We start from the raw sequence: 11,910 nt of genomic DNA, 5'->3' as shown, positions 1-11,910 counted from the left end.
AAACCAATGAACTAGCTGTAATTGGACATTATGTGTTTTGGTACGGTAAACTAAACATTGCTAGATACATCATCTTTCACCTTGGTAGACATGCCTCGGCTAGTAACCATGTTGGTACCCCGATTCATCTAGGAGGCCTCATGTAGACACCGATTTGTGTCTCCCCAAAACCAAACCCGGTGATGAGTACCTTTCACGTCGAATCATAATCGAATAAAGTTAAAGTGTAGAAAGTCTAGTGTTGCGGATAATTTTAATTTCTTTTCTTTTCTCTCTATTTTTGAAAACCTATTTTAAGAAAACAGCCAATCCAGTTTGGTTGGTCCATAGCAAGGGTCCAATAGTAGTGTAGTTGGATGGGGTTTGAAACGAGCTTTCCAACAATATATAATAAGCCCAATTCCGATGAATAATGAGGACGTTATGGCCAAATTACTAAACTGGGCCCGGTTGGAACCTTATATGCAGCCCAATGATCTAGAGGAGGGCCTAATATGGATTTATCATTCCTAATGCAATTAGGAATGGTTTTAGTCTTCTAGATTCTTCTAGAAGATTCTTTTCATTCCTAATTCAATTAGCATTGATAAATTGACTTTTGTTGACTTTTTAGAGTTTTAATTAGAATCAAAGAACATTTTTTGAGGAAAATACGATTTTATCCTCCTGTACAGTTAATTTCTATCTGATTTTAGAAAACGCGTCAAAAACTTGGGTAGTGCCTAACGCCAGCATTAGCACCTGGCGCTAAGCTTGGCGCCTGGCGCTAGCTTTAGCGTCTGGCGCTAACTCCGTTTTTTCACGTCAAAACTCTGGTTCGATTTTCTATCTTTTTGGCTGATTTTCTCTATAAATAGCCTCCTAAAAACTCCGTTTTCAATCATCTACAATCACCAATTATCATCTACAATCTTCTACAATCATCAATTCTTATTCTCTCTAATTCTTTTCTCTCTCTCTTTTCTAAACCTACCCTCTTTTTACAAAATTCCACATTCACAAGACCTATATACACCTAGCATTATTCGAAGTTGCCTTCGCCCTAGACGTGAAAGGTTTTAATTTATGAGGGTTTGGTCCCAAATCTCTATTTAAATTATTTAATTTAATTGTTTGATTTATTATTTTCCTTGAAGTTATTAGCGCGTGTATTTTGTTATTAGAAAGAGATACGAGGCATCCAAGTAAGTGCTTCAATTGTTTGAATTGATATTATGATGTAGAAATCATGCTTAGATTGTTATTATGATTCCTAGTATCATGTTAGGATGTTTTTCTTAATTTGATGTTTAGGGTGACAACAATAAATTCCTAGTATCATGTCTAGGGTAACTTTAATATCAAGTATGATTAAAAGTATGATGCTTCCTATTTTCTTCCTAATATTTATGATTGTTAGTATCATGTTAGGGTTAAAGCTTTGATTTTTATTGTTTAGTGACATGCTAGGGTTTGTTATTACTCTTGTTAGTATCATGCCTAGAATCTTGCTATTATTATTATTATGCTTTAACATGATTATTTTAATTATGGTTATTATTATTATGATGATTATTATTATAATTGTTATGATTATTATTATGTTTCTTGATATTTATTGTTATTGCTTGATCACGCCTTTTATGCATGTTTAAAGGGAATTAGTACTTGTAATCACGTTTAATAAGATAATTAATAATCTTGTTTAGGGTTAATTTGATTATAATTCAAGTGATCGCCAATAATAGTTTTATTTGTGCATTAATATTCAACCAACATAGATAAACAGGTTTAGGGTAAACCTAATGATTGCATGTTAGTCAGAAAGCGCACATGAATACGATCAGAATAAAGTAGAGGCCTATTATTAGGGCAGGTTCAATCTCTTTTAGGTTGGATTTGTACCATCATCCCCGAACTACCAGTCATGGTTCCAAACCTATTGGAGTTGACGATCTCTTGGATCGTTAAGGGGTGTAACCTTCACCTCGTGAACGGTTTACAAGTTCCTAAAACTTGTTGGCGACTCTTTTGCTCTATCTTCTTTCCCTTTGGACGCCACCATACTTTAGTGTATGATCACAGTGGGGTTCGAGCTAGGGGTAATGCTTGAAATATTCCCAACAGTTTTTGGCGACTCCGCTGGGGAGGATTTCTATTTTAATTCCTGAAATTTATTTCGGCAATGATTTAGAATGAGTGAATGAGACTCGAAAAGTTCTCAGTATTTCATGTGCGTAATTTTGATTAACATTATTGTCATATGCATAAAAAAGATCTCATTGGAAAGACCATCCGTAATGATTTAAAACATAGGATTTTTACACGTAGGAAATTTGAGGAATATCTTTCACAACTAGGATCGAAATAATGCTGCGTGAAACTAGAAAATTTTATTGAGCACAGAAAGTTGCTGAGGCATATAGGAACTAGCTTCAGTAAGCAAAGATTAGTGCCAACGTTTTGACTTTAGTGCCAGGCGCTAAAGCCAAAAAGTCGCGTTGGCCTCTATTTGTTGGCGCCAAGCTCTTCCAATACCGAGCCAAAAATATGCGTTCTAATTTTGACCAGTCTTTAGCACTGTTTGCTCGATCCTACTTCCTGATTGAGTTTTTCTCACTTTTCTGAAACCCATATGTGTTCTACATATGGACATAACCCTCTGGGAATTCATGCTCCATCTACCTGATTGAACGCTCTGAGCAACAAAGAGTACATCCGAGAATGTTGAATTCACCAAACCATGGAAGCGAGTTTTTATAAACTCGCGGTGTCCCATCCACTTGCGCAACCGTTCACGGTTAGGCTTCCGCGCGGTGCATATGGACAATTAACCATGGACCCTCTATTGACTAACCCATATCCCGAACTTTAGAGAACTAGAGCCATGGTTAGGTTGCAAACTCATTGCATCATATTGTGACTACTTGACTAATTGTGCATTCTTTGCTTGTGCATACTATGTGTTTTTCCTAACCGTGTGTTTGACTTGTGATTAAGCCTAAATAAACTAATTAATGACTAAAGGAATTTGTTTAATTAATTAATTAATTAATTAGAGCTAATAAATATGTCTAAAATCGAGTCATAGTCCCTTTAAGTCAACCCGGATTTTTATTCCCTTATACTGCACAAGCGTCAACTTGTTTTGGTCATAGCCAGAGTTCTGGGTAGAACTACGAGTCGTACAGCCTTTGGATTTGTAGCCCAGAGTTTTATATTTAATCTGGAGTTGGTTTCATCCCAATCAGAGTCACAGATCAAAAGTTATGACTAAAATATTACAACCTGTCCAGTTTAATGCATATACATGAAGTCTTAACTTAGTCTTTGCTTGAGTCTAGTCACATAGTCTAGCCACATGGTCATGAAACGAGTCTTAACATGTCACCTACAATCACTATACTCACTAGTCTTAGCACACACTTTTTATATGTCACCATGACCATGTCTTAGGTTCATGCATGAGTCGGTTTTTTCCGTCATTTGAGTTGGGGGTACATTCTACTCCTAATTTTTCATATCTCTCCATCTACATCATTTTTTTTTCACATCACAACATTCATTCTTCCTAACTTCTTTCATCTATGCATGTTGAATAGAGTTGATTCCAATAATTAACAATGAATATCCCTAATTCCCCTTTCCACAGTACTTGGTCAAGGAGAGAAGGGTGATTAATCAAAGACAACACCTTTGTTCAAGTCTTACTTTTTGATAAACCGATCCGTCAAAAGAGGAAAGCTAAGAAGATAATGGCAACTCAAGAAGAAGTCAATGAACTTAGGAATCAATTGATTATTGTGAATGAAGCATTGAAGGCTTTAACCCTCAAAATTGATAACCCTGTGAAGCAACAACAAATGAACCTTATGCAAGAAAGCTTGAGCAAGATATCTAGTGACTATAAATTGCAGGGCATTAGTTCACAAGGGGTCTCACTGGACAAGGAACTTCTTCCATATAAGTTCAATGCCAACGACATCCCTAAATTCAAGGCAACAGATAATCCTTACTTTCATCTAAGAGCTTTAGAAACTATAATGAACATTAAGGGGATTGATAAGAAAGTCTTTCATTCCTTGTTTTCTTTATCTCTCGAGACCATTTGTCAACAATGGTTCTTTTCCCTTGACAAAGAGAAAACCACTTCTTGGGATTCCATAACAAACACTTTCATAGATAGATATAAGTGCAACATTCAAGACGAAACAGACCACAAACAACTTGAGATGTTAAAACAAAAAGAAAACGAAGGGTTCACTTCTTTGTTCAACAAATGGAGGGAAACTTCTGCTAATATGGTTAAGGTTCCTACCGAAAAAGATTCTGTGAGGATGTTCATAAAAATCCTTCAAGAAAAATATGCAAAGCACTTAAAATATCAACACAACTTGAATACTTTCAAGGCTGTGTATAATATAGCCATTGACATTGAAGATGACCTTCTGAAAGATAATAGTGCGAGAGGAAAGAAGAACGACCATCCTTCTTCTTCCTCTTCCATTAATGAAGTACATGCTACAAATGCCTCTAAACCACGAATCCAAAGGTCGAAAAGAATGTTCACTCCACTTGGCATAAGTTATTATTAAGCTTTCGAAAAGCTACACCATAAAGGACTAGTCATGCCCATAGGGCCTATCAAAGATCCAGTTCCAGAAGCCAGGCCACCAAAGTGGGATCCTAATAAGCACTGCAAATATCACCAAGGAAAGGGTCACGACACTGAGGAGTGTTGGAAACTCAAAGAAGCTATTAAAGATCTGATTGATGACAATAAAACTTCCGAGATTCTAACCATCGCAGAAGATCAAACATCCTTCGATCCTTCACTCCTTATCACACCTGTAGGTGAGCCCATAATCGAGACAACTTATATAACCTCTCTTGATGAAGTGGTCATGATCGAGGAGGATGAAAGTATTTTCTTAGATAGTACCAGGGAAGACACGTCAAGTCTAAAAGAGGACATTCGAAAACTGCAAGATGTCATTGCCATGCTCTTAAATATGGTAGAAGGATTAGTAAATCGTGTGATGGTTATCGAAAAAAATTCTCACCAAGGATTTAATGAAGAACTCAATTCTCCTAAGCCACGGGAAAAACGGACCATTGAAGAATACACACCAATAGGAATGACTTACAATGATGCTTTTGACTGTTTTCACGATGAAGATCTCATTCACCCCATTGGTCCCAGTCAAGACCCTCCGCCTGAAAAATGGTATCCTAATTGGGACCCAAATTCTTATTTCCAATACCATAGAGGTTGTGGTCACACCACCGAAGCATGTCTCGCCCTCAAAGATTGTGTTCAAGACCTCATTGATTCAAATCTCCTTCATGTTCCCCCGCGCGACAAGAAGGCCAAGATCAGTAACAATAACAACAGTGGCTGTAATGGAAAGAAGAACGACTATTCTTCTTCTTCCGAAAACACCTACTCTAGTAACAATATTGGTAATTTTGACCTTAATGAAATCTTAGCCATCGATAATCGAGGATTTAGAAAGCAAGTAAGAAAGGATTTCACCCCTATTGGAATTAGCTACTATGATGCTTTCGATCGACTCCATGCAAAGGGACTCATTACTCCTATTGGACCCATTCAAGATACCCCACTTGAGAAGAGATTGCCTAGTTGGAACCCAAATGTACGCTGCAGGTACCATCAAGGTAGGGGTCATACTACTGAGAGCTGTTGGAAGCTAAAGGAAGAAATCCAATATTTGATCGACAATAACGGGCTACCAATACCTCCAGTCGGCAAGAACACCAAATGATGATAAGCCAAAGGACAAGACGCAAGCTTCAACGACAAGATTTCATGATCTTTTTTCTATTTTTTTATTTACCCTTTCCCTAATAAGTCTAGCACAGGCACCTTTTCTTTCCTTAGATTAATTTTGTAGAATCATTATTTCTTTTCCTTTGATAAAATGAACATTTATTTCCTTACATATGATCATTGCATTGCAAAAAAACAAAAAAAAAAAAAAAAAAAAAATCCATGTCAAACTAAGCACAAGGTATACCAATGATTTGAGGCACCCCTTGTAGCCACATCATATAACCTTTCACCCTTCAAATATGCAATCCTTTTTTGATAAACCACTTTGAGCCTCGTCTAATGATAGACCTTTCATTTTTCAACCCATATCTACCTAACCTTGGGATGGGACAGTGTGCAACTTATGCAATTCTAAAAAGCTCAAGTGATTTCAAAAGATCAAAATAAATAAAAATAAATAAAAGTGTAACAAAGGGCAAGTGTTCCAATGTCATTGACATGAACATGTATTTGATATGAACACGTCTCAGATTGCGTCTCTTATCGAGTGCTCGGTACCGTGCCTGAGAAACATGAATGCCAAGTGAGTGAAAGACCGTATGATCGGATTTCCCACACTTATAAAAATAAAATAAATGCTAAAGCAAAAATAAAAAAAAGAGAAAAGAGAGCTAAAAAAGAGTAGAAACTCAAGCATAAAAATACAAAGATAAAATAGCAAAGTCGCACGCCTTGGGGGCTTATCTAGGGTCTTGAGCCTTTTCTACCCTTCTTCTATAACCTTTAGCCTAACCACGTTACAACCCTTCAAAAGACCTTTTTAAGGTATACACACTTGTGCGAGGTTCGGCTAAAGCTACGTTCGGCCTGATTCCTAATGGATACGTAGGCAACCTCTGTAGACACCCATTTGTGTCTCCCCAAAACCAAACCCAGTGATGAGTACCTTTCGCGTCGAATCATAATCGAATGAAGTGAAAGTGTGGAAAGTCTAGTGTTGCGAATGGTTTTAATTTCTTTTTTCTCTGTTTTTAAAAAATTATTTTAAGAAAACAGCCAATCCAGTTTGGTTGGTTCATGATTTGGGTCCAATAGTAGTGTAGTTGGATGGGGCTTGACAAGAGCTTTCCAACGATATATTATAAGCCCAATTCCGATGAATATTGAGGAAGTTATGGCCAATTTACCAAACTAGGCCCGGTTTGAGCCTTATGTGCGGCCCAATGATCTAGAGGAGGGCCTAATATAGATTTATCATTCCTAATGCAATTAGGAATGGTTTTAATCTTCCACATTCTTCTAGAAGGTTCTTTTCATTCCTAATTCAATTAGCATTGATAAATTGACTTTTGTTGACTTATTAGAGTTTTAATTAGACTCAAAGAACATTTTTTTTGAGGGAAATACGATTTTATCCTCCTGTACGACAATTTCTATCTGATTTTAAGAAAACGCGTGGATTTCTGAGTCAGCACCAAACGCCAGCTGTAGCGCCTGACGCTACGATTGGCGCCTGGCGCTAATCTTAGCGTCTGGCGCTAAGGTCAGCGTCTGGCGCCAACTCGGTTTTTTGCGTCAGAACTCTGTTTTTGATATTTTATCTTTTTAGCTGATTTTCTTTATAAATAACGTGCTAAAAACTCCGTTTTCATTCACCAACTCTCATCAAGATTTTCTTGATTATTCTCTCTCTCTTTCTAAACTAGCCTTTTCTCAAATATAAAAATTCTGCATTCATTAGATTTAGATACACCTAGCCATATTCGAAGTTGCCTTCGCCCTAGACGTGAAAGGTTTAATTTCTGAGGGTTTGGTCCCAAATCTCTATTTCAATTGTTTAATTTAATTGTTTTGTTTATTATTTTTCCTTGAAGTTACTAACGCGTGTATTTTGTTATTAGAAAGAGGTACGAGGCATCAAAGTAAGTACTTTAATGGTTTAATTGATTTTATTGATGTTATGATATAGAGTTCATGCTTAGGTTGTTATTTTAATTCCTAGTATCATGTCTAGGGTAAATTTAATACTAAGTATGATTGTTATGATGCCTTTTATTTTCTTCCTAATATTTATGATTGTTAGTATCATGTTAGGGTTAAAGCTTTGATTTTTATTGCTTAGTGACATGCTAGGGTTTGTTATTAATCTTGTTAGTATCATGCCTAGGATCTTGCTATTATTATGCTTTAACATGATTCATGATTATTTTTATAATTGTTTTAATTATGATTATAATTTTATGATTGTAGTTATTTTTATCATGATTATAATTATAATGAATATGATGATTATTATTATGTGGCTTGATTTTTATTGTTATTGGTTGATCACACCTTTTTATGCATGTTTAAAGGGAATTTGTACTTGTAATCACGCTTAATAAGATAATTAATAATCTTGTTTAGGGTTAATTTGATTATAATTCAAGTGATCGCCAATAATAGTTTGTTTGTGCATTCATTTTCAACCAACATAGATAAACAGGTTTAGGGTTAATCCTATTGATTGCATGTTAGTCAGAAAGCGCACATGAATACGATCTGAATAAAGTAGAGGCCTATTATTAGGGCAGGTTCAATCTCTTTTAGGTTGGATTTGTATCTTCATCCCCGAACCCTATTTGGTTCAAGACCTTATGGAGTTGACGGTCTCTTGGATTTTTAAGGGGTGTAACCTTCACCTCGTGAACGGTTTACAAGTTCCTAAAAAAACTTGTTGGCGACTCTTTTGCTCTATCTTCTTTCCCTTTGGACGCCACCGTACTTTAGTGTATGATTACAGTGGGGTTCAAGCTAGGGGATTAACGCTTGAAATATTCCCTACAGTTTTTAACGACTCCACTGGGGAGGATTTCTATTTTAATTCCTGAATTTGTTTCGGCAATGATTTAGAATGAGTGGATGAGACTGGAAACGTTCTAAGTATTTTATGTGCGTAATTTTGATTAACATTATTGTCATATGCATAAAAAAAAGATCTCATTGGAAAGACCATCCGTAATGAGTTAAAAACATAGGATTTTACACGTAGGAAATTTGAGAAATATCTTTCACAACTAGGACCGAAATAAAACTGCGCGAAACTGGAAAATTTTATCGAGCACAAAAAGCTGCTGAGGCATGTAGGAATTAGCGTCAGCGAACAGAAGCTGGCGCCAGACGACAGCTCTGTCGCCAAACGCTACAGCTAAATCCTGGCGCCAACCTCTGTTAGCTGGCGCCAAATTCTTCCAATACCGAGCTAGAAATATGAGTTCTAATTTCGACCAGTTTTTCGTATTGTTTGCTTGATCCTACTTCCTGATTGAGTTTTTCTCACTTTTCTGAAACCCATATGTGTTCTACATATGGACATCCGAGAATGTTGAATTCACCAAACCATGGAAGCGAGTTTTTTTCGAAAACTCGCGGTGTCCCATCCACTCGCGCCAACCCTTTACGGTTAGGCTTCCGCGCGGTGCATCTGGACAATTAACCATGGACCCTCTATTGACTAAACCATATCCCGAACTTTAGAGAACTAGAGCCATGGTTAGGTTGCAAACTCATTGCATCATATTATGCCTAGCTACTTGACTAATTGTGCATTATTTGTTGTGCATATACTATGCTTTCTTAACCGTTTGTTTGACTTGTGTTGAGATTTAATAAATTAATGACTTAAAGAACTTTGGCTAATTAATTAATTGATTAATTAATTTGAGTAAATAAAGTCTAATATTTTAATCAGAATTGACTTAGTACGACTTAAGGCATGCCCCTGTTGATTAATAACACCGAAAACAGTCTCAGATTGAAGCTCCAGCATTGGCACCAAAGTCTGAACTGTAGTGCCACTCTAAGGAGTGTGGCGCCTGGCGACAGCTCTGTCGTCTGGCGCTACCCTACACAGTGCGACGCCAGTCCTATCGCTTTGCCGACAGTTCGGATTTTTTGTCTAGTCATCACCTAGTGTCTAATTAACCAGTTTGCCAATTAATTCAGTGAAATTTACTGTCAATATTACTTTGTCGAGTCATTAATTGAGTTTAGGCACTAAGTCCCATGGTCTTACACAAGAGTCCAAATATGTCACTTACACTCAACGCACACACCAATACACACACTTTGACCATGTCTAAGAGAATCTTGTATGCGCTTTTTTTCCGTCATTTTTTTAGGGGGGTAAGTCGGATATTAATCCTCCAATTTAAAAACTATACTTAGTTCCCTAAGAATATACACATTATTTTTGCCTAAAAAATATGCACCCATTTTTTTTTTAATTTATCCTCTTTAAAAACCGTAAAGTCAAGTCGATTTGGGTCAAGTAATTAAAACGCAAATTGGTTTAAATTACAGCGCGTGGTCAAGAAAGGAAGAACGGTTAATCAAAGACAACCTTTTCGTACAAGTCCAACTTTTCGACAAACCCATAGCTCGTAAGAGGAAAGCTAGGACAATAATGACAACACAAGAAGAAGTCAATGAGCTTAGGAACCAATTGGTTACCGTGACTGAGACACTGAAGCTCCTCACACTTAAGATTGATGATCCCGTGAAACAACAACAGATGGACCTCATGCAAGAGAGTCTAAGCAAGCTATCAAGCGACTAAAAGTTTCAAGGGATTAGTTCACAAGGGGTCTCGGTGGACAAAGATCGTCTTACGCAGAAGTTCAATGCCAACGACATCCCGAAATTCAAGGCAACCGACAACCCGTATTTTCATTTAAGAGCCTTCGAGACAATAATGAGTATTAAGGGTATCGATAAGAAGGTTTTCCCCTCTCTGTTCTCACTATCTCTCGAGACCGTTTGCCAACAATGGTTCTTTTCTCTCGAGAAAGAAAAGACCTCTACTTGGGAGTTCATAGCAAACGCTTTTGTTGATAGATACAAGTGCAACATTCAAGTTGAGACTGACCATAGGGAACTTGAAATCCTCAAGTAGAAGGAGAACGAAGGCTTCACCTCTTTCTTTAATAAATGGAGAGAAACATCAGCTAAGATGATCGAAGTGCCAAGTGAAAAAGAGTCTGTAAGGTTATTCATCAAAAACCTTCAAGAAAAATACTCCAAGCATCTCAATTATCAAAACAATCTCCATACCTTCAAGGCCGTCTATGACATTGGAATCAATATTGAAGACGACCTGGCAAAGTTAAAAGCTGTTAACAATAACTCCAATAGTGGCTGGAAAGGAAAGAAGAACGACAATCCTTCTTCTTCCAAAACCACCCACTCAAACAACGTTAGCACTTTTAACCTAGGTGAAGTCCTTTCTATGAACAATCAAGGACAAAAGAAACCATTTAGGAGGAACTTTACTCCTATTGGCATGAGTTATGACACCGCATTTGATTGATTAAATGCAAAAGGTCTTATAACTCCTATTTGACCATTTGGGGACCCACCAGTAGAAAAGAGGTCGGCTAATTGGAACCCCAATGCACACTGCAAGTACCACCAAGGTAAGGGCCATCTCACCGAAAACTGTTGGAAGCTTAAGGAAGCTATCCAAGACTTAATCGACAACAACAAGCTACCATTGCCCTCTGCCAGTAAGAAGCCAAGTATTGATAATGCACCTCTCGCTCATACCTTGGCTATCTCTGATGAGGAAAACGAGGTTGATCCCTTGTCTCTCATTAAACCTGTCAAAGAAATCCATGCCACTGAAGAATCGGCAAGTAAAGATGACATACAATTGCTCACACTATCTATGATGGAAGGATCGCATTTGCTACGTGAAGCTCTCAAGGCTATAAAGGAACTTCAGCAGAAATATGTCGAAATTCAACCCTCGAAAGATATATCTAAGAGAGAGTTCACACCCATGGGAACGACTTACGAGGCAAAGCGTTTTCCTTTACAAGTCACTGAAAAACCCAAGAAGAGTAACAGAATCTACACTCCAATTGGGATCCCATATGTACAAATGTTCGAAATGCTCTCCGAGAGTGGCGAGATCAAACCTCTCGAACCAAGACCATTCGAATCATTGAAAAGGACAAATAGATATTATTGTCAGTATCATCAATCAGGGGGTCACACTATCGAAAACTGTTTTAAATTTAAGGATTTAATTCAGAAAATGATTGATGAAAAGAAACTAGTCCAAGTTCCACAAGAAGATGATGCAACCATTAATGGAG

Source organism: Chenopodium album, chromosome 2, assembly GCF_948465745.1.
Source record: "Chenopodium album chromosome 2, dcCheAlbu1.1, whole genome shotgun sequence".
NCBI classification, from domain to species: Eukaryota; Viridiplantae; Streptophyta; class Magnoliopsida; order Caryophyllales; family Amaranthaceae; genus Chenopodium; species Chenopodium album.
The sequence above is the reverse complement of the archived record's forward strand: the minus strand, read 5'-3'. Positions refer to the sequence as shown.